This window comes from Pseudonaja textilis, chromosome 2, assembly GCF_049901715.1.
Source record: "Pseudonaja textilis isolate UNSWEBS1 chromosome 2, rPseTex1.2, whole genome shotgun sequence".
In the NCBI taxonomy this organism is placed as follows: domain Eukaryota; kingdom Metazoa; phylum Chordata; class Lepidosauria; order Squamata; family Elapidae; genus Pseudonaja; species Pseudonaja textilis.
In genome coordinates this window covers 209809252-209832217 of record NC_141991.1, presented here as the reverse complement: position 1 = coordinate 209832217, position 22966 = coordinate 209809252, and the positions used below count along the sequence as shown (strand labels likewise).

The 22966-nt window shown below is 39.8% G+C and overlaps 2 protein-coding genes and 1 long non-coding RNA gene across 14 annotated transcripts in view; 2 read left to right on the top strand and 1 right to left on the bottom strand.

Moving 5' to 3' along the window:
- EPB41L4A (erythrocyte membrane protein band 4.1 like 4A) overlaps positions 1-1209 on the bottom strand; it is an 85426-nt gene extending 84217 nt beyond the window's left edge. For 2 of the 11 annotated variants that reach the window (XM_087926955.1, XM_087926963.1), the window contains exon 1: positions 353-468. The gene's annotated coding sequence lies outside the window, so the exon portion shown is untranslated. Of the gene's footprint in view, positions 1-352 lie in introns of all 11 variants that reach the window. The other 9 variants (XM_026719909.2, XM_087926959.1, XM_087926961.1 and 6 more) reach the window with 9 other exon arrangements.
- On the top strand, positions 291-4006 carry LOC113449018 (uncharacterized). Its single transcript, XR_015742237.1, has 3 exons — positions 291-421; positions 2460-2566; positions 3919-4006. It is a non-coding gene; the product is annotated as an uncharacterized LOC113449018 (long non-coding RNA).
- A 13457-nt stretch (positions 4007-17463) lies between these two features.
- The window catches only part of APC (APC regulator of Wnt signaling pathway), a 147613-nt gene continuing 142110 nt past the window's right edge, over positions 17464-22966 (top strand). The window contains exon 1 of one of the 2 annotated variants that reach the window (XM_087926952.1): positions 17464-17640. The gene's annotated coding sequence lies outside the window, so the exon portion shown is untranslated. The remainder of the gene's footprint in view (positions 17641-22966) is intronic. The other variant, XM_087926951.1, reaches the window with a different exon arrangement.

The window sequence follows — 22966 nt, the reverse complement described above, 5'->3', positions numbered from 1 at the left end:
TAGCAATATGAGGCAACCACAAGAGAAGCTGGTCATCCTTCAAGGCCTACTAGGGCCCGAGCCCTTCAAGCGCAAAAGAACTTAAGAAAGGCACCCGGGCCGGGAAAAAACTCCAATTCCTCCTCGGCTGCACAACGCCGGGCGCTCCAGCGAAAGCTCCTCCAAGCCCCGTCCGCGGGATTAATAATTACCCACGTTCCCCTCCCCCTTCCTCCTCTCCCTCGGGGATTGCTCTTTTGTATGCCGAGAGAAAAGGAAGGATCCGGGCAGGAGGGAAACCGCCCCGCCTTCAGCGCGCACACCCCCTACCCCCGCCTTTTCCTATCTGACAACGGGGGATTCGGGGGCTTACCTGGAGGTGCGGAAAAGCCAAACCAAGAAGCCGCTGCTCCTGACAGGGCGTGAAGAAGCGGGCTGGCAGGTACAGACCGTTCACCTTTGTGGGCTAATAAAGCACAACCACAACAGCTTGCGCTTTCTAAGTCAGACGCAAGCCCGTCTGCCTTGGACACACACACACACACACACACACACACACACACACACACACACACGCCCTTCTCTCCGTGGCGCTGAAATTGGGGGTGGGGGGTGGCGGCAGAGACACACCGTATGGCTCCTATTGCCGTTTTCTCCCGGCCTTGTCCACTCCTCTCGAGTAGGCTTTTTCCCGTCGGGGAAACAGCGAAGGATTCGGGATTCTTCTTGTCGCCCAACTCAGCCGGCAAAGTTCCCCGCGAAAAGCGAAGAGAGCCTCGGGCGCAGCAGTTAACAAACGCCACCTGCCCCGGGCTGGGTCCAGTCGCTCAGTTTCCTTCTCAGCTGGAGAAGCTCAGCGTGCGAGATGTCAACACTGCTTCCTCGCCGGACCTTCTCTTTCTCCTCCTCCACGGATGAGGCTCGGCTTCCCAGTCCACCTTTGCCAACATGGCCCAGGATGGTGCCAGGAGGAGCGGCGGTCGCTTTCCTTGCCCAGCCCAGGGGCAGCCGCGGCTCCTGCGCGCTTCTACCTTCAAGGCGAGCAACGCCTCCGCTCAAGCTGCCGGCTTGCCGCCGCCGCCGCCGCCTCCTCCGCGGCTGAGAAGTCGGACTTGCTCCCGCTGTGGCTCTGGCACCTCCGCGATGCCGGCTTGTGGCTGGGCTGCCCAACCGGCGTTTTTGTCTCCCTCCGCCTTTTTGCTCCCGCCAACCTTTCACCTTCCCTGCCTTAGCAGCACCGGCGGGGGAGGAGGCGTAACTGTGCAAGGACAGCAGTGACCCCTACCGGGCGATTCCGCCAAGCCGGACTTGAACATGATGATTCAGAGAGGGAACGGCAGAGTGTGCTTTTAGGTGAATAACCACTCCAGGAGAGATTTAGCATGCAAACTATTTCTTATGGAGACAGACATCTCTCATCAAGAGTTGTCTTGGCAAAAGGAGAGAGGCATCATTTGCTGGAGACTGCTGCTTGCTTTAGATGGATTCAAACACATCTTAAAAATGTCTATCATAGATGTTCTTACAAGCCCTTTACATAATGTTTGGAAGAAGGATTTGAACTTGCTTCCAATTTATAAAAATTCCCTGAGGCCTTTCCTGTGCACATTCCACTTAAATCGCCTTTCAACTGTACAGCACTGTATGCCTATATTACAGCAGGGAATGGAGCAATCAGATATCACTAGACAGCATAACATTCAACTGGTAAAAAAATTGCATAGAATGCTGAAAACTTACCAAAGGAGTGATGAGAGTGCTTTGTGCTAATTAGATCATCCCCCTCAATCTTAATTTTAGGCTGAGTTCAATTTCACATTAAGTCATGATGTGGATTGTTTGTGATTAAGGGCTCTTTTTCCCATCCCCGAATCTAGTACTAAGATGCTTGATCTTTTTCTTCATTTTTTCATGACATTATCCAATATCCGTGTCTCATTGCTAGCTTTTTTGTTTTTCTTTTTTAATTAACTTTTTATTCCACTGCACCATATCATGCAGCAACTCTTGGTGGTTTATAATATAATAAAAAGTTAGAAGGTCCTGCAAGAAATTTAAATTAGAGGAATTAAATAGAAAATATAAAAACAAAGATGAGGGACGGTCTGGGAGTGGAGATCTTTTCTACGTGGTCAGTCACCCCCAGCATAGCAGGCCTTTGTTAGGGCCCAAGCCAAGCAGCAGAGCCAAGTTTTCAGGCTCTTCCAGAAGGCCAGGAATATGGGGTCAGACCTCACTTCCAATGAGAGAATATTCCATAGAGCAGGGGGCATAGCAGAAAATCTTGTCTTGGACCCCGCCAGTCAAAACTCTTTGGCAGTTGGGACCCAAAATAGACCCTTTCCAAAGGAAAAAAAATGGGGCAGGCTAGTGCCATTGGAGTGCAGTGGTTCCTCAGCTACCCTGACCCCATGCTATAGTTGGTTAGTTCCTTTGTGGGTCCAATTCGCAAAAAGGAAATATTTTTTCTTTTTAAATAGAATTTTAGGTATGAATACAAGCTGGTACACCTCAGTGTTTCTCAACCTTGACAACTTTTAAGAAGTGTGAACTTCAGTTCCAAAAATTCACCAGCCAGCATGCCAAGGTAAGAAATACTGCATTACACTAATGATACTGAGCCATTCAAGGATTAAACTAACTCCAATTGGCTACGCTACTTTATGCTGCTGCACACATATTTCATCCATTCCCATTGCTGGGATCTGCTGTCTGTGGTTATATTGGCTTAGTCTATAGGAAAGATTAGGCACCTGCCCCTGCAGAGATATCTGCCTGCTTAATGCCTGACTAATGCTTTCAATTGGTTTAGTACCTTTTGGAAAGAGTGCTAGACTTATTTTCTAAGCAGCACTTCATTTTTAAACTGCAGAGAAAGTTAATTTAAAGCATGAGAAAGAGCTGCTTTTTCCAACTGTTGCTACAACTGTAGTTTTGCCGCTTCTACCAACAATGAGCTTCTGTGGAGAAGGTGACGCCATCTTGCCCACTCTAATTCAAATTTGGCACTGATGACTAGGGAAAAATTAACTGTCTGATAATTCACAATTCTCATACAACATTTGTCAACAATGGGACATGGTTATTATTGTTACCACCCATATTCATCTTCCCTACCTGTAACCTGTCAGCTGGATTGTTTTCAACATGAGTTTAGCACTCTTCAGTAATAGCTTGACTGAGAGGGACAGATGAGGGGCTGCACTGAGTAGGAGCAGTGGGAGCATTTCCTCCCACTTTACCTCAGGTACCCCTTTACACTTGCAATCTATTAGTCAGACAATCTGACAGATGGATAAACCTGTTGTTTTAAGGACTCATCTATGTTCACCCAACCATATCCCAACCCAGGGACAGTAGTGGCTTTTTTTTTTTTTGCCCACTGGGAAATGGGAGGGAAAATTAAGCCAAGCAAATCCAGTTCGGCTTCTCAGTTTGGTATGTGACAAGTGTTTAAGAACACTTGTTATGGCAGAGTAGGAGGGCCACAGTATTTACACTAGCATATTTTCCTGAAATCTTAAAGACTGATAGGTAGTAGTACAACACAATGGTCTAGAATAGTACTTAATTAAACAATCAATTATTAAATAAACTACAAATCAGTGCAATGTACAGACTTTAAGACTTTGAAATTGTTTTAAGAATATTAACACTTATATTTAAAAATACAATCATCTTAGAATCTTACTTTCATCCAAATGACTCCTGTAGGAAAGAGAGGGGGGTGGGGAAAGAGACTGACTCATACTTCTTCCAGGGCATGGTGAAATGTACATTTTTGAAACTACATTCTTAGTCACAAATGAAAGAATTTGGGCCATAGCCAATTCCATTCTTTTTTACATGACATTATTTAAACATACTTCAGCGGTTTTGCAATCGGAATACAAAATATTTCAAAGTGGTGGTGAGGGTTTGGTCTTTTTCTTATTCCAGGAATCGTTGCATTGGTCTATGATGAATTGTCCTGGGGTCAGTAATGAAAACTGGTAGATAAGTCTTTAAATAAATTGCTTTTTTAGAACCTAAAAAAACATTTGTTATCATACTTCTTAGGGAAAGGAACTACTCTAAAAGCATGTGAACAAGATACCCCAAAGACTTGTTTCAATGCTAATCAGTGCACTAAGCTTTATTTTTAAATTCCTTTCAAAACAAGACTGTTTCTGATATGCCCTCCCTAAAATGGGACACTTAAATTACAATAATTCTGACCCTGCTTTTGGCGCCTTTCAGCTCATACAGGTAGTCCTCGACTTATGACCACAATTGGGCCCAACCTTTCTATTGCTAAGTGATATCTTTTTTAAGTGAATTTTGCCCCACTTTACTACCTTGCTTGCCACAGTTGTTAAGTGAATCATTGCAGTTGTTAAATTAGTAACATGGTTGTTAAGTGAATCTGTCTTCCCCATTGCTTATCAGAAGATCACAAAAGATGATTACATGACCCTGGGCCATTGCAACCATAAATATGAATAAATACGAATCAGTTGCAAATTTTGATCATGTGATCATGGAAATGCTTCAACTGTTGTAAGTGTGAAAAATATGATCATAAGTTACTTTTTCAATGCTGTTGTAACTTTAAACAGTCACAAAATGAATTGTAGGTTGAGGACTACCTGTAATTGATTTTGATTTTATTTTTAAATTATAGTGTTGCTCTAAGATATTATACACACTATGACAAATGTTAAACATTTAGTTAGTTATACTTTTAAAGAAGTGGTGGTGAAGCATTAAAATCAACTTTGCAGTAATAAATCCAACAATAACTCAAACCCAATAGAACATATATCAACCAGCAGAATTGAAACTAAAATATATAGATGACCATTAATCAATCCATACATAAATTATATACCATTCTGGAAACTCCTGTAAGAAAACATGGTATGACAATATTTTAAAAGAAATGTATATTGTTTTTCTTAACTGGAAATCCCATTCTGTTTCATTTATCTGCTAACAATTACAATAGAAATGGCCTTCTGGTATTTAAATCTGTAGTATAAAAGTACACAGTGAAGCTCCACCGAGCACAAGTGAAACGTTCAAAGGCTTCTAGAAATTTGGCCCACACACAACTAATGAAGTTTTATGCTTTGCAGAAACATGCTGTGACCTGTCCACACAAGCTTGCCTTATGCAGTTGTATTAAAATTTTTGCATTTCGGAAGGGGAGTGTCTGTGAAGATGGTACCTAACAGGCCACTGAGAAATATAGTTATTGCCTCACCTTACCTCCAGGGAAAATAGGAAATGGCTAAGAGTGATGCTTCAGCATTGTTTTATAATAAACTTCATTCTCTGAGTTCATCAGTGCGAATTCAATTCATTTTCTCCTAAGCATTTTTTTCATTGTTCAACCCTAGCTTTAAAAAGAAAAAAGAAGTACCCTTCTTTATTGCTAGGTTAGCAAAGAGAGCTGTGATAATTGTTGAAATCTTTCACCTGGACCAGTGCACTATCAGAAATAGTTCTGATTTATTGATCAATGCCATAAGTAATTTTTAGGCAAAGTAGTCAAATTTCAAAAGTAAAACTTCAGGCAAGGAGTGAAAAGGAGAGCAATTTAGCTCTTAGAGGTTCTCACTTTCTTTACCACTCTTACTTTATTTAGCAGGAGCGTCAAAGAAACCATACCATAGAAAATAGGTAGAATTTTTCTCCCAAATATCAGAAGAACAATATTGAGTGCTATGGGCTGCTACCATCTTAAGTGGTAAATAAGTAATTTTTGAGCCTCTAACTTAAAAGCAAGCAAATATATTTTTAAAAGTGTCTTTCTGTAAACCTATGTGATCCTAATAGAGGTGTTTCAAAAATGTTATCAAAATTATTAATGAGCAGTAATTCTGTTTCCTGTATTCAATCAAGTTAATACATTTTAATTAAGCTCTCCATTTATTTGCTATGTTCCTGCAACTCTTGCAGTGAAAATATTATGCACATTTGGTTACCTGGTTAATTTTAAAACTACACCATATAGCAGAAAATGTAGCAGCTTTTTGAATGCTTCCACTGCATGTATCATTAATAAATGATTTATGTGGGATAGGATTCCAAGTAGTTTTTGATTATTTGATTATTGATTATTTAGATTTATATTCCAGTTTTATTGTTTACAATTCAAAGAAGTTTTCTCCTCTTGCTTTTCCCCACAAGAGTCTTATGAGGTTAAGTTGGCCCCAAGTTATACAGTTAATTTCTGCATCTAATGAAGGACTAGAGGGCCAGAACCCATAGCATCCAGGTTTCTAGTCCAACAACTTAAACCATTGCACTCAGGTAATGTAAAGGTGATCATGAAGCTCCAGTCAAGACTAGTTACCGGTAGTTATGTTTAGAATAAGAGTTTTGTCATTGGATATTGACAGCAATTAATTTATAAAATGGTAATTATTTATTCCACATTTGGAGCGACAGTGTTAATCTGTAGGTTTAGACTTACAAACTTCTCCTCTGTACTTAAAATGCATAGTTAGCATTCTAGTGGCTTCAAAAATTAGCCAACAGGAAATCAGACTAGATTAATTTCAACAATTTCAAGAGGCTACTCTTTGAAGTCAGCAGGCATCTATTCATCTGTGATATATTATCTTCAATTATTATTCTCAAAGTGAAGCACTTTACTTACCATTTTCACATATTCACACTAATGCTAAAGTGACCTGTCACTTGAATGGATGTTTAAACTATAGCTGGAGGCAAAACATTGCAATGAATAGTTTATGATGTCCTTTGTGTTCAGTTTATTAACAGGGTTGTCTTTTTAGTACATTATTTCCTTGTAAAAACACATAGCTAAAATACCATTAATTTTTATGACTTTTCAGTTTAATCTTTCCATGATTAAACTCTTAATGAGATAAATTAATGCTGTACTATGCATGTGAATTTTGGATTAAATTCTTATATTCTGTAACTAGAGTAACTGAAGTCTAAAAACACAGATGATTATGAATAGTGACATGTTTTATTCTGTCCTTCTGAAAATATGGTATTGACTGATAATTGTAATGCAATCAGATTTTTAAGTTATTTAGCATCTATAAATTCTATCATTTTGTTACAAATATGCTTTATTTGTTAAGAGTTTGGGAATGAATGTTTTATTTTAAAGTATTAGATTGTTGTTAAACTCTCCTGATAAGGAGTCATGTGAAATTATAATTCAAAAACAAAATCAGAAATCTTCCATAGTGAAATGGCTGTTAATATAAATGGCCACTCAAGAGTAAAATATATTCATAAGTTAATGCATATGGAATAGAATCAAGATTTTCAAAAATCTGTCACTTAAACATAAAGCTTTCAACATATACAATAGAGTTGATCAAATATCCATACTAGGATGGATAAATTTAAATTACCAATTGAACTGCTGTCACTTAAGCTCCATTATGAATGTTAAGAATATGCAAAGTAATGATGATAGAACAGAGGTTGGCTGCTGCCAGTTCAGACTGGTTCGCCTGAATTGCTTGTTCTGATTTTGCGCGGTTCAGAGAACTGGAAAATTGGACCACTGGCTGGTCCCACCCCTGGCCATTTTTTCAGGCCATTTTCAGGCCAAAATCCACCAATTGATTGACCAGCTTACTGCCCAAGCTTGTTTTCATGCCTAAGGGGTAATTAGAACTCACATCCTCTGGTTTCTAGACTGATGCTAGAACATGGGCTCTGACAGCATGTTCTTATGTATTTGAAGTTATTTGGTATTATTAAAATATAAGAAGGGCTTTTTGTTGTTGTTAAATATCACACCCAGATTAGATGGAAGATGCAATAGAAGTTCTTACTAGATATTTAAAAAGAGTTTAGAACTACATGGGACAAGACATGTTGAAGTTGAATGGATGGGAATTGCTGTTTTTCCAGATGTTGACCTTTTATGGGCTCGAGATATGATTGCTGTTTTCCTGAAAGAGCAATAGTATAAGTTGAGGATTCTTCCTGAATTTAGAGCTGCTTCAGATGGGAACCTGACAGTATGGTTTTTCTGTAGTGACTCTTATCATTCATTCTAAAATACGATATGGGGGTCATCAATATCTTGATGACCCCCATACTTTCAGAATTCAGGAAGGTGACTGTTCCGTATTCTGTACAGTGGTGGATTTGTCTTCTGTACAGATGCAGATAGATAAACTCAACAAGACGTCCATAACGAAGTACATTTATTGGTTCATCAGGTATCCTCATAACTCACATTTGTGACAAAGTTCTTCTTTAATGACCAATCCTTTGTATATCTGTCTTGTAGATAAAAAGATTATTAGCTTCGATCCTTTTTCTCTCGTCTCGTGGCAATAGAAGTAGAACAGTTACCACGAGACCGTGAGTTCAGCCAAGAGTGAGGAAAATCTCCCCAACCACTCGAGGGTCAATTTAGTGACCAATCAGGATTACAAATGCCACATGATGTGGACTACATTTCCCAGGATACCTTAACTACATTTACCATGATGCATTACCCTAAGGGGACAGCTCACAATTGCTACCTAACTATCCAATTGCCATACACGGGCTGGACAGCACACTCCCTGCCTGGAGTTGTAAATTCCACTATTAAAAGAAGAAAAAATTAACTATAAACTAAGATATGCAATAGACAGTAATATTAATTGAATAGCAGATAACTATATAACTAAGATAAACAGTTAGCTATATAACTAAGAAAAACAGTAAAAATTAATAAAGCATCGAACAAAGCAAAGCATGCAAAGCTTGAGGTTCAATCTTCAAGTTCAGCCTCTTGGTGCAACTCTGCTGGTCACCTCTGGCGGCCTTTTAGGGTGTACAGGTACTCTTGGTGGCAAAGGTGAAAGTCTGGTGGTTGCTTCTGGCGGCCTTTTAGGGTTGACAGGTACTCTTGGTGGCAAAGGTAAAAGTCTAGTGGTTGCTTCTGGCGGCCTTTTAGGGTTAACAGGTATTCTTGGTGCCAATGGCGAAAGTCTGGCGGTCCCTTCTGGCGGCCTTTTAGGATTGAAACAGTACTCTTGCTTCCACGGTGTCAAAGGGCATTGCGAAGCTGTTGGAATGGATGGTGCTAAGGCATTTGCCTGGGTTGGGGCCTGTATCCGATCGACAATTCCTACGATTTCCCATCCTAGTTGAGATTTGATGGCCACTGGGCCGTCTACAGGGCCACCAACTGACTCGGAGAAGGGAAAGGCACTTGGGGCATTATTTCCCAGCAAGAGTGGGATCTCAGCCTCCGGATTTAGAGCAGGGAAATAATGAGCCAGGCGCTGTAGGTGAGGCATGCTACTTACGACCTCAGGTGTTGCGATCTTACTGCGGTTGTTTGGTACCCCATCACATTCAAACACGGGCAGTAGTGGGAACCAGGAACTTCCATCCAATGACTCTATGCAGAGTCCAGTAGCTCTCCTCACCGCTGTGCTTCTTGGTCCATGGCACATTGATACAGTGAAATGAAGTTCATCCTGTTGCACCTCAAAGAAGTCGAAGAATGCGTGTCTGGCCAGGGTGCAGGTGCTTAGAGTGTCTGTCAGCACGTACATTTTCATGGCATCTTTAGGGCATCCTTCAGGGTACACTTTGGCTAAACAGATGAGAAGACATGAACGAGGGCATGGTGAGTCGGTGCACAGTGCTGTGCAGTTGGCACTCATCCTCGGTTTTGGTTGCAGTTTGTCAGTCTGCTGAGGAGCCCTGTATGCTTCTGTGTTACTTTGAGGCTCCTTGTCCGAAGGAGGGCTATGAGATATCTGCAGTGGCATCTCGGATTCTGGATGCAGCGCGGTCGGGTGCTGGTCACTATTGCATAAGTCACATTGCACCTTGGCTGTGCAGTACTTGGATGGGTGTTTAGATTCACAACTTGTAGGTAAAAAGATGATTATCTTCTATCTTTTTTCTCTCATCTCGTGGCAATAGAAGTAGAACAGTTACCACGAGTCCGTGAGTTCAGCCAAGAGTGAGGAAAGCCTCCCCAAACCCTCAAGGGTCAATTTAGTGACCAATCAGCATTACAGATGTGGTCACGTGATATGGACTACATTTCCCAGGATACCTTAACTACATTTACCAAGATGCATTCCCTTAAGGGGACAGCTCACAATTGCTACCTAACTATCCAATTGCCATACACTGGCTGGACAGCACAGTAACAAAAACTGTTTCTTTGCTGAGCTATTTGGCTAAGGATCTTGTTTTATTGGACAGCTTTTAACTATTTTAGTTGTACTTGTTTTTTAATACTTTTATCTACTTTTTTAAAGTATATAGTTTTGGGGGTATTTATAATATTTATCTGAGCTACCCAGAATTTGTAAAATAAAGCAGTATAAACAATCAAACAAACAAACATACATTTGTAGTTCAGTTTGCTCATAAGTCCCTTAAAACCTTACAATCCATTCTTGCTCAGTCCTTGTGGTTATTGTGCAAAATGTCCACCACTATAACTGTTTTGCTAACCTAATACTAATTTAAGTATTTCTGCAGCCATGCAGAATTTGAAGAACTAGACCCTTGAATCCATAACTGATTAGTTTTTCACTACAAATGAAATAAGCAATAATCTCTCTGTATTTTATATTGTATATAGTTCCCTTGGTGTATCACAATGCCAGTCTCACACTGGCCCAACACCAATATTTTCTTAACTGATTTTGTGGAAAATAAAGAGTTGCAAGATAACGATTGATACTATCAAATTCCTGTATTTCTTCTAGGGGGGAAATCTTTCTTCTCCACCAAAGCACTATTGCCTAATGTTTAATTTCCACTTAAATGATATTTGTGTTGTTAAGCTGATAGTAACACATGATTAGGTTTATGTGGGAGAATGATGGAAAGATTAATTAGTTGTGTATATTATCAAGGCTGCATGAGATCCTTTTCCAAAACAAAAAACAAAAACAATCTTTAGCTCTAATTAATTTAGAAATTTCCACTATATTTTCTATTTTTTTAATAGTCCTACTATGAAACATTTTCAGAATATAATTTTAAAATCTCTTTTCTTTTAAAGATGGGTGATACAATCATATGTATGAATCAAAACAGAAATATTAGTCTTCAGTGTCTTTGGAGAGAAAAATCCAAGGCAAATTTACACAGCTTGGGAGCAGTGGCACATAGCCAAGAGACTATCCAAGGGATGGAACAAAGGCAAACAGCCCCGCGTGAGCTGATGTGGCCCAGCTGCAGATGCTACTCTTTATCTCAATCATTTTTCTTCAAATCTACACATGATTTACCATTGTGGATTGCAGGTAGAACTTACTTAATGAAGGTAATTGGGACCGAAATGCATGTTATTAAGTGATGCAGACATAAAGCTGGATATTAGATGAGTGCATCGCTTAGTGATAACAATCCCAGCAGTATCTGTATCGAAAACGGTGGGTTGTTAAGTGAAGATCCCACATTACTACAAGTTGAAACTTCTTGCAGGCTTCTAACAAAGCCTAACATAGCACGTAGGTAGGCGGAAGGTGGATGAGGTCTATGGTGTTGTGGGGTGCTGTTGCTGTTACAAGTGCATGTGGGCTCAGGACAGGTTGCTGTTGTGTAATGCATTTGGATTGGGAGGAATTGTTGCTGTGTCACACAAGTGTGTGGAGGCTGGTGAGGAGGGTTGCTGCGGTGCCATGCAAATGCATGAAGACTATGAAGGGTGTCCTGTGGACAAGTTAACTACAAGTAGGAGATCCCTGGTAGGGAGTTTCTCATCTTTCCCTTCCAGCTTTCCCATTTGCTTGTGGGAAACTGACAGGGAAGGTAATAGAAGATGATCATATGGTCGTGGGGTGTTGCAACTGTCATGTCAGCTAGTTGTCAAGATCCCAGATCACAAACACGTGACCATGAGAATGTGTGCAACAGCTAGAACTTTGAGGACCTGTAATAAGTACAGGTAGCCCTCAACTTTCAACAGTTCATTTAGTGTCCATTCAAAGTTACAATGGCACTGAAAAAAGTGACATGACCGTTTTTCACACATACGATCTTTGCTGCATTCCCATGGTCACGTGATCAAAATTCAGGTGCTTAGCAACTGGCTCTTATTTATGATGGCTGCAGTGTCCCGGGGTCATGTGATCACTTTTTGGGACCTTCTGATAAGCAAAGTCAATGGGGAAGCCAGATTCACTTAACAACCATCCTACTAAATGCAATGATTCACTTTAAAAAACAGTGGCAGGAAAAGTTGTAAAATGGGACAAAATTCACTTAACAAATGTTTAACTTAGCAACATAAATTTTGGGTTCAATTGTGATCGTAACTAGAGGAACTACCTGTAGCATTTGTTGAATATTGTTACAACTTTGAACAGTCACTAAACGAGTACTTACTGAAGATTACCTGTAGTTTGTAAAATCATTTTGTAAAATCAGTTGTAAAATCATTTTATCAGCAATTTTCCAATTATGTTTGTGATCCTATATTTTTGCAGTGTTGTTTACTTTTCCACTATCTTTTTAACTTAGCAGATGTGAATCTATATAATATCTGAAATGTTCTAATTAAATTTTGTTGGAATGTTATTTTAAATTGAATAAACAAAAGAAAATGGTATAGATGGGTGACTGCCAGCCTGGACAACTATATACATAGTTAGAAAAGTTCATTTAGAATGCACTTTTGGCTTTCTAGAAGTCTTCTTGGATTTCACCTCCTCTGGAATATCCTCAAAGTAGAACTGTTGCTGGTCTCTAAAATAAAATGTTTTTTGTTTCTTGTACAATCATTTTGAAACAGACCTTTGAAAGCAAACGTTAACTCTTTGCTTTGAATACTGCCTACAGATTGCATGGTAACTGCACTGCCAAAGAACCTTGTACAGCTGCAAATAAATTACTTCTTTTCTCACAGCAGTGATAATGCTGTACATCTGAGAGGGAACATAATCAATGTTTATTATGGCCCAGACTAATCTTTTATTCACAGCTGCTTTGAAGCAACTAAACTTTTAGCTGGATATGGTACAGTACAAAATATCACATTTTGTGTTTTCTGTGGAACTGTATCAAACTGGTACATTTTTTTACCTTTTGAAAAATCATTCTAAAAGAATGCCATATTGTTGCCAATTGCAAATTTAAATCAGGTAATACATTTGTATTGATAATTTCTGGAATATTAAAAACATTTTGGCATGTAACAGATTAGATGAGTTATGTGGTTGTAATGTTAGCTATCATATTTTGTTATAATATTTTTGTTGGTTTTGTTACGCTTACATATAGTCAGAGAAAATTCATCATATGAGAAAAAAAATCTAAGTTAATTCCTTAGAAATTCACATGTTATGGATAGCAATAAGGGATAAGGCAATCCAGATAGGCCTTGACTTATGACTACAATTGAGCCTCAAATTTCTGTTAAGTGAGAGGTTTGTTAAGAGAATTTTGCTCCATTTTATGACCTTTCTTGCCATAGGTGTTAAGTGAATCATTGCAGTTGATAAGTTAGTAACCTGGTTGTTCAGTGAATTGGTCTTCCCTATTGACTTTGCTTGTCAGAAAATTGCAAAAGGTGATCACATGACCTTGGGACACAGCAACAGTCCAGTGGTAATATTCTACTGGTTCGGCCTGGTTCGACCGAACCAGAAGTAAAAAATGCTACCATTCAGCTGAACCAGGAATAAAAATAGCTACTGGTTCAGCTGAACCGGTATTTTTTTTCTCCTCCTGATGATCAGTTGTTCCGATGATCAGCTGTGCTGGGATCCCCCTCACTGTCTTACTGTTTCGTCCAGGAGGCTTCCCTGAAGCCCAGGAGACAAAAACACTGGACCCGGGGGGGATGCTGCTGCAAAAAAAGCCACGCTCACCCAGTCACATGGCCATGCCCACCCAGCCATTCCCACAGAACCGGTAGTAAAAATATTTGCATCCCACTCTGCAAAGGTCATAAATATGAACCACTTGCCAAGCAATCTGAATTTTAATCACATGATCATGAGGATGCTGCAAATGCTGTAACTCTGTACATTTGAATGATCACTAAATGAATTGTTGTAAGTCAAGGACTATCTTTAATATAATTGAAAAAATATATAATTCCAAAATGTTTGATTCACTTACTATCATAGATAATTTCACAGGACTTGTCTTCCTCACTTTGGTGAAGATTGTTATTTATACAAAGTACAAATGGCACTCCTGTTAGTAGAAGCTGCCTTTTAACCTCTGGTTTAGACAAGTGCTTCTTGACTATTAAATTATCACAGTAATTCATTAATATTTTCTAGCATGTGAAATGTGTATGCATACATGCCAAACATCCAGATGGGCAAAAGCTAGTCAGACAATTGATGCTTCTGGCTACTGTAGCCTTTGTTATCTAGCTGACAAAAGAGGCATTGTTTTCAAAGCTGCTGATTGCCCTCAACTATATGAAAGAAGTTGATGATGAGCTGCCAGTGGAGTATTTCATGCCAAAAGCAAATGAAGTTACTATTTCCACTTCTATTAAAGAAAAATTACCAAATTTAAGTCATGTTTCTTCTAAACAAGGATTATTTATTTGATATTTATTTATCTGATATATTTATGGCATATATTTTAATGTTAGGAAAAGTTATCAAATTATTTTTAAAATCCAATACAGCATCATTATCCTTTAATATCTTTTAAAAAGTTAAACCAAAATAATAATGATAAAAGTATCAATAAAATGATAGTTATACATCTGAGTGGTAATAGTGATTTATTGCTCATTAAAAGTTTGGTTAAGTTGATTAGTTTTCACTCCTTTGAAGATGGATATTTTACAACTAGGTACCACTATGGATAATACAGACTCTTTCACATTCCCTGGTTACCTTACCCCTGAGGACAGAAATAGCCAAGAAAGATTATATATCTTTGTAAAGCAACCTTTTATACTACCGTATCAAAAGAGATATTCCATTGCTATGTGTCAGAATGGCTTACATCCTGTGAATGTTCAGTATGGGGGTCAGGAAAAACAAAACTTGAAATTGATACACATACAAGCTTCCTTCAGACAGTTGCCTGAATATATGAAGAATTAAAAGTGCGGTAAGGCTGTGTTAAAACTTGCAGCCCAACTTCATGTACCAGAGATTCGAGGAACAGAATAAAAAAAAATAGAACAGAAGCTCTAATAGAACTAGAATAGAAGAACATTTTACCTGTCCTAACACCTCACAATGGAAGAAAAATATAGTAAATAATATATATTCAGTAATATATAGAAAGCAGGCAAATATACACATGAATGTTCCCAGGTATGAATTTATTGTTACCTTCTGGGAAGAGGCTTTGTAGTATCCAAATGTTCGAAGTTAAAACCCACCGCTCTCCTAGAAAAATGAAATATCCTGGGAAATATTAAAAAGGCAGAATATTTCCCCTAAAAAGAGTAGAAATTCAGAGAGGCAGAAACTCATCCCCCCACACCTTTGTTAAAGGGTGGGCCATTAAGGCCTGGGCCAGAATACTTTACATAACAAATATCTCCACATAAAGGTATAGCAATTGCCAAAAGCCCTTTTCAGTGCATCATCATCCAGCAAGGCTTAACCAAGCCTGGAACTCAGAACAGCCTGCAGAGTTGTCCCTGCATGGCCCCATGGGAGTCTGACAACCAATCAGAATAAAAGCTCCAATTCAAATCCCAACAAAGGTTATAAAGGCATTCTCAGCATATCTGCCCTTCTTGATCTTCTCTTTTCACCTTAGAGCATGTGAGCATCCTCTTCACTTTGAGCTCTAGGCCATGTGGTCCTGTCTACCATTAAACCATCTTTCCTAACAGCCTCCATGTTTCCAGTATCTTTTTTCCCACTTGGAACTGAATCCAGAAGGATATTTCTTCCAACACAAAGAACAACTAGATTCTGTAATAGCTTTGTACCATATAGTATCAAACATATATGTGTATGTATGCAGGATTTCCTTTTTTAATGTGTGCCAGTGGTTCACAGAAAAAAGTGACAATAACGTTATCTTATCTAGATTTGTGGGGGGGAGTGGGCAGCAAAAACCTAACTTTGGTGAGTTAGTTGTTATCCTGGATAAACAGGATTTCCCTAGAAATTCTCTGTTTGCATTTTACTTTTCATGCCTACACCATAATCACATGAAGAGGTGAAGGGGATGAAATGATTAAGCTCCTAACTTCATTCATGGTGATGCCAACTCTGGGTGGCTACATTTTTTAAAAAATTAAATGTTTCTTTAAAACAAAACCTTTCCCCACTTCCCATTTCATTGGGGCATCTATGATTCAACGCTGCCTTAACATGGAGCTAAGTATTTCTCTCAGGATAGCAACTGATTCAACCACATAACACAGCCATAGCCAATAGACAGATGCTCCTCAAATTCGGGGATTGCTTTTATTTTTTAAGATAGGATGCATCTCAGAAATGTACAAAATGTATATAGTTTTTAAATGGTTCAAGACTATTCATTATTGGAGACTGAAGTGGTCTTTGTGGCAAACTTATTAATTTTGGTTGGCTTTATCCTTTCCTAGATAGGCTGTGTGTTAGAAGATGCATGGTTTGATAATTGCAATGCACTTTAACTGGATTTACTTGAGCAGACTTGAGATACCAGGAAGCTGACTAGAGTTCCTGATTTTTGCACTGGCTATATATTAGCAGCTGATTTGGATTCAAGAACTTGTAATTGGCTTCTGAACAATATGCAACCAGTGCCTGCCAGATTAATCTCATTTGATAATGATCTATTCCAGGACTGGGCTACCCATTGTCCTTGGGCCAAAAAACGAAACAAAACCTGGAGGCAAAAGATACTTATCCTATCAGTGGTTATTCAACAACACTTTTCCAGCCCTTAGGCCAAGGGTCTTCAAATTTGGCAAGTTTAAGACTTGTGGACTTCAACTCCCAGAATTCCTGAGCTAATATGACTGGAGGAGGAATTCTGGGAGTTGAAGTCCACAAGTCTTAGAGCTGTCAAGTTTGAAGACCCCTGCCTTAGGCTTTCACAGTCAATAAAGTATGCCTCTAAGAGATTTGTGGAGAACAAACCTCCACAAAGACAGCAAGTTTGAGGTAGTAATTAAGCCATCAGGCTAAAAACTGGGTAATAGACCCACCTTAGGCTTAAAGCCACTTTCGTGACTCTGGGCCAATGATTCTCTATCAACTCTAGGAAAGAGACAATATAGCAAACCTCTTCTGAAAAACTTGTGAAGAAAGTTGCAGGTATCTGTCCAGGGAGTCGTCAGGAATCAAAGATTGGCTGGAAGACTCTATGTAAACATACACAGCTCCAGTCCCCTCAACCAAGGCAGAGCAAACCTTTCTCTCCCCCACCTTCACTCAACTATCTCAGGATTAACAGTAGAGACCTAGACCTAGAATCCACTGTTTTATCTTAGACCTCCTGCAGTGGCTGGTCACCTGTAGACAGCCAGAGAGACAAGTTCAGACTTGCCTTGCTGGGAAAAGGAAGTGCGTCAGCATTTCCCTCCTCCAAAGGAAAAAGCAGGGGATTTAAACACCTAAGGTTAGAAGATTAGAAGGTAGAAGAGAGGACGGAAGGAAAGCGAGCAAGTTAGCTAGCTTGGCTGTGGCACTGGAAAAAGATCCTGGAGGGAAGGCTGAAAGAAATGAGCTTTTATCATCTATCCTGAAGGTCAAAACATAAGCTAAAAAGCAAGACAAGGTAATATTGAACCTGAAAGAGATTTATAAAGAGATTTATGTTTGGGTAAATATAGGTAACCAAATTCAGCTGTAACTTTCTCCAAGGCATTTCTATTTTATTGCAATATGTGTTGCTAATTATATACTCTAATCTCTCTAAAATTTTAATGTTTGTGATTATTGTCGTGATGACATATTCTCTGCATATATGGAGTGATTTGTACAGTTCTTCTCCTTTTGTGCATTTGGGCCTCATTACCCCAGAGGGCTTCCAAATAAAAACAAGCTAGTAATCATGGTTTTACTACTTTATACTATTCTATGAGATATTATTTACTATACTGCCTGCAATTTTAGCAGTGTTATAAAATATTTGTCGTATCATTCACTATGATCATAACACTTTGAATTCTTATTTGTAATACAGCTTTATAATATAATTTTGTAATTCTACAAGCATTTCCCTTAATTCATGCCACAGTTTTAGAATGGACTATAGATTTTAGTTTACTTTTATGAGTTTGGTGATCTGATTTTGGATGGTGAATATACTCCTTTATAGTGAGTGTTGGTAGCTTAGTTACTATTCAAAGTGGTTGTGCTGAGACTGGAAAGCAGGGCAGTTGTGTGCAAGGATTTCTGGGACAGGAAATGAGAGTGTCATCACCTTTTACCTTAACAGCCCCCAATCCTGATTATTAAGTAACCACCTCTAAAATCATTGGAGGACCCTTGAAGGTAAGCATCAGAGAGTGCCTTCTGGCCAATAGCTGTGTCACCCATTATTTGAAATTCTTTCTACTCTGATATTTAGGAAATATAGTCATTGGAGTCTTACAAATGTTAAGTCTTTTCTGCCAGCCCCACCAATATGTGGGCTACTGGTATATATTTATTCACTTGATCCATAATTGATTTATCTCTTTCACATTTATCATTTTTAATAGTTGATATTTTAATGCTATTTCTAAATTTTAGTTGTTCTGTACACTGAGATGTGCTTAATATATAAAATGATAATACATGTCACAAGGGGTACTTCTAATATCATTCTACAATTCTTAGACTAGAAGTTAGCAAACTCTGGCCTATGGGCCAAATCTGACCCATCACCTGATTTTGTATGGGTTGTGAGCAAAGAATGGCATGATTACTAGGGTGGAAGTGAGGGCAAGAGGTGAGGTTTGCCCTGAATTGTGGCAGTGGCCTGTTGGCAGGCTGCTTGCTGGTGATCCAACACTATACAGTGTCTGCAACATGGTTTGCTATGTAGACCAGGGGTCGCCAACCTTTTGGACTTTAGGGACCACTAAACCCATAATTTTAAATCCCATGGACCAGAGACCCTGGGAAAATCCCCCCAAAAGTCTGCAGGAAAATTCCCCACCCCATTTTCCTACCGATCAATCATTCTTTATTTGGGATCGCAGGATTCTGTCTCCAGCTCGGTTCAGGGGGGGGGGGGAGAGACTTTTGGCTTCATGCAAGGAAAGCAGCAGAAGCAGCAGAAGTCTTTCTTTCTCTCCCCAAAACTCCTCCAGAAATGTGTGTTTGTGAGACTTGTCACACCAGTGCAGCCTCTTGGAGCAGGATGCCTTGCAGGGTCCCAAAGACTCTTTTCTGGCAGAGTTTGGGGGAGAGAAAGAAAGACTTTTGCTGCTTTCCTTGTGTGCAGCCAAAAGCACAAGAAGAAAGAAGCGGAAAGAAGCAGCCCGGTGGCCAGGCCAGGCGCGTGGAGCGAGTGGGGCAAGTTCCCCCCTCCACCCTTTCCCCCCTCCCCTCACTACATGTTGTGAGCAATGCAAGTGATGCAAGCCTTGTGTTCCTGCAGGCCATGTGGACGGCGCAGCCTTGTGTTCCCACGAAGCCTGGATTAATTGCTTTGTGGGGGACATTTCTCTGTGAACCACCAAAAATTTCTTGTGGAACACCAGTGGTCCTCGGCCCACTGATTGGCGACCACTGATGTAGACCTCCCAGCCATGCCCATGGAAGAGGGGCAGCATCTGGCCCTTTACAAAAATACTTTGCCAATCCCTGACTAGAAGATGTAAAATTAAGTTATTTTACACATAGCATGCTTTTCTGATTTATATAATAGCACTTTATAAAAAGTTCCATTTTACTACAGAACCTGGTCATCCTCTCAGTGATATTTCCTTAAGTAAACAGAAAAACAGAACGATCGTGGATGGACAATAAAGCATTGGCAATTTGTACTGGTTTTCCATTGGCATTGCTTGTGGGAAGCTGGCAGGGAGCATCAAAAAATTTTCCTCATTCCCCTCCTCTTCCTCCTCTCTGACCCATGGAACCACCTGTCACTTTCTTGGGGGAAGGGAAACAAACAAAGGTGCAGACCATGAGAAAAATTGCACTCCGCTCCTCATTCTGACATGTTCCCAGAAATCCCCACCCTCCAGGGAGGAAGGGGCCTCAGAGAAATGCCAGAGCCTCCCAGCTAGTCCTATTTCACCAGTAGGCATAAGAGTCACTCCTTTTTCAGTGAAAGCAATATATTAGAAGCTCTGAAGGCCCTGAGGAATCTGATAAGAGAAGGGTCTTCAAACTTGGAAAGTTTAAGATTTGTGGACTTCAACTTCCAGAATACTTGAGCTAACATGACTAGAGGAGGAATTCTGGGAGTTGAAGTCCACAAGTCTTAAAGCTGTCAAGTTTGAAGATCCCTCTGATAAGATGGCCTAAGGGGTCACAAGTTGTCTAATAGTATGCTACTAAAAATCTCATTCTCACAACCTTTAATAGGTTAAATGGTACATCATAGGGCAATAATTTTTGAACCAAGATACCTCAAATGGGCTAACTTACAGAATATGTCCATGGGATCCCATGACTCATGTAATTGAAATTGGGTACATTTTATGAAATACTTTATTACATAAAATTATTGTAAAATAATTTATGACAGAATACAAAATGTCATAAAATATTTCCTGTGCTGATGCTTGTTCTATATATTCAACATGGGCCATTTTCAAGGCAGATGCTTTTCTGAATGTATCCCAACTTTTCCAGTGAAGATAGGACATTAGATGTTCTGTGAAGTATCTCTGAAACAACGAGTCAAAAGGCCATGAGTTGTTTAGTTCAGGGGTCACCAACCTTTTGGACCTCAGGGACCACCAAACTAATACTTTTAAATCCCACTAATACTAATTTTTTAAAAAAGATAATATATTTAATATAAATTTTTTATTTTTTATATTAAACATAAATTTAATATCAAAACATTTATATATATAAATGCTCATTTGATTATAACAAAATCATAAATGTTTAATCATAAAACATTTATTGTAACAAAATTATTAAAGTTAGTGCAATTATTACAAAACATTGAAATATTTAAATATTACACATTTTTAGTGTGATATTTGTTCCTGCTTGTTTGAAATAAGTTTGAAATAAGAAACTGTTGGGCAGAGCGAAGGGAAAGGAAGGACTTCTCTCATCCTTTGGGTTTGTGGGGATACAAAGTCCTGGTGTTTTGTCTTTGTTAAGAGTAATGTATAACTAGTATTTTTTCCCTATACTTTCACGCTTATGAAAGTTTGTCAGCAAGCATGAAATACCCATTTCCACTCCATTTTCATTCCAGTCATTACAGGACAAACATTTGAATGCATGGTACTATCTAATGTTTTCCTGATATAGGTCACTCTGCAGCAGTCAAGCCATGCAAATTTCCCCACGTGGATTTAATTCCCCAGCAGTCTTGGATTGCTCTCCCCTTCTCTTTCTCTCTCTCTCTCTTCCTTCCACCCACCCCACCATTTGGAGGCAATGGTTGCTGCAGCCATCCGGCAGAAACATGAGCAGCAGTAGCTGCTTTTCTTCCCGGGTCTTTAATGTCTAGGGCGATTATGAATTTACCGGTTAGTTTCTAATCTGCCTTTCTTTCCCACCGTCAAGCTACCCCCTCCCCCACCGTTGGTCTTACCTTCAAGTTGCAGCTCGCGTGGCTCTCTGCTTCTCAGTCAGTGAATTTTGCACTGGCCGAAGGATATGGGGGGGCATGTAGGCGGAGCAGCCTTGTTTTCCCGCGTGGCCCAGATTAATTGCTTTTGGGGGCCATTCCTTTTGCGGCCCACCAAAATTTTGCCACGGCCCACCAGTTGGCGACCGCTGGATTAGTCCACAAACAAAACGGACTTGTCTGTTTTGATTCCCTCGCAGATGCTACTGTGTGTATGTGTGTTTGTATAATGCATCATACGTGCTGTTGTATACATTATGTGCATGTATAATTCATGCTATATGATATGCTGTATGTGTATGTGTGTATGCTGTTTGTAGAAATGATACGGTACAAAATTTTAGAATATAGCATGTAAAAAGAAATTAGACTGGGAGTATGGAATGTGGAAAAATGTATTCATTTTGAAATGATCTACAAAAAACACAAAGGCCTCACAAAGACGATTGTGATAAAGAGCAGAAGGATGATTTCAGTACTCTGATAATAGAATCTTGCAAGTGAGTGGTGAACTTGACATGATTTTTCCCCATGGGAATGTGTTAAAAATCATTCCTATGGAGACATCAATGAAAAATGTTATAAACCACATGCTTATCTTTTCCATTTCTTAGATTTTGTACATAGTATGGTATACATACATGATATTCTTCCGACTAAAATCGGAATTCCAATTTTTTTCTTTTCCGAACATCATCATCATCATTATTATTATTATGCTTTTTTTGCAAAGTTGCCACTGGTCGGTGGAAAAAAGCCAGCCGGTTCTCTCCGCTTGCAAGCGTGGGAAGCGCCGGAACTCCGTGTTTTTAAGTGGTGGGGAGAAAGACCCGAACTGAGCTGAGCCGCGCAGCTGGGCTGTTTTGAGTTCCGTGTTTCCTTTGCAACTTATAAGCATGGGGGTAATCAGAAGCAGAAAAGTTCTTGCATGGTTTCCAAGGCGTCTCCTCTCCTGTTCCTCACCCCCTCTGTCCCCTCTCCCCCTAATTCCTATCCCTCCCACCTCTGACTCAATAAGCAGCACTGTTAGTTTGGACCATCCCTGTGGCGGGAAGGTGGGCTGGCTGGCTGGCTTGGCAAGCGGACGAGCCGAACAGCGGGTTGGCTACCTATCTTGTGAGGCAGGGGAAGGTGGGAGAAGGGAAGAAGACGGGGGTGGCATGGGGCGGGGGGGGAGAGGTTTCCTGGGGATGCGGAGGTATGGAAAGAGCCAGACGGCTGCAGCTCCCTCCGGAGAGCGAAAGCAATGTTCATTTACCGGAAAATTCCCCTGCGGGAAGTCGCGCAAAGGGGGGAAGAAAAAAAAGAGCTTGGAGCGGCGACTGGAACTGGAGCTCCCTTGATTAAC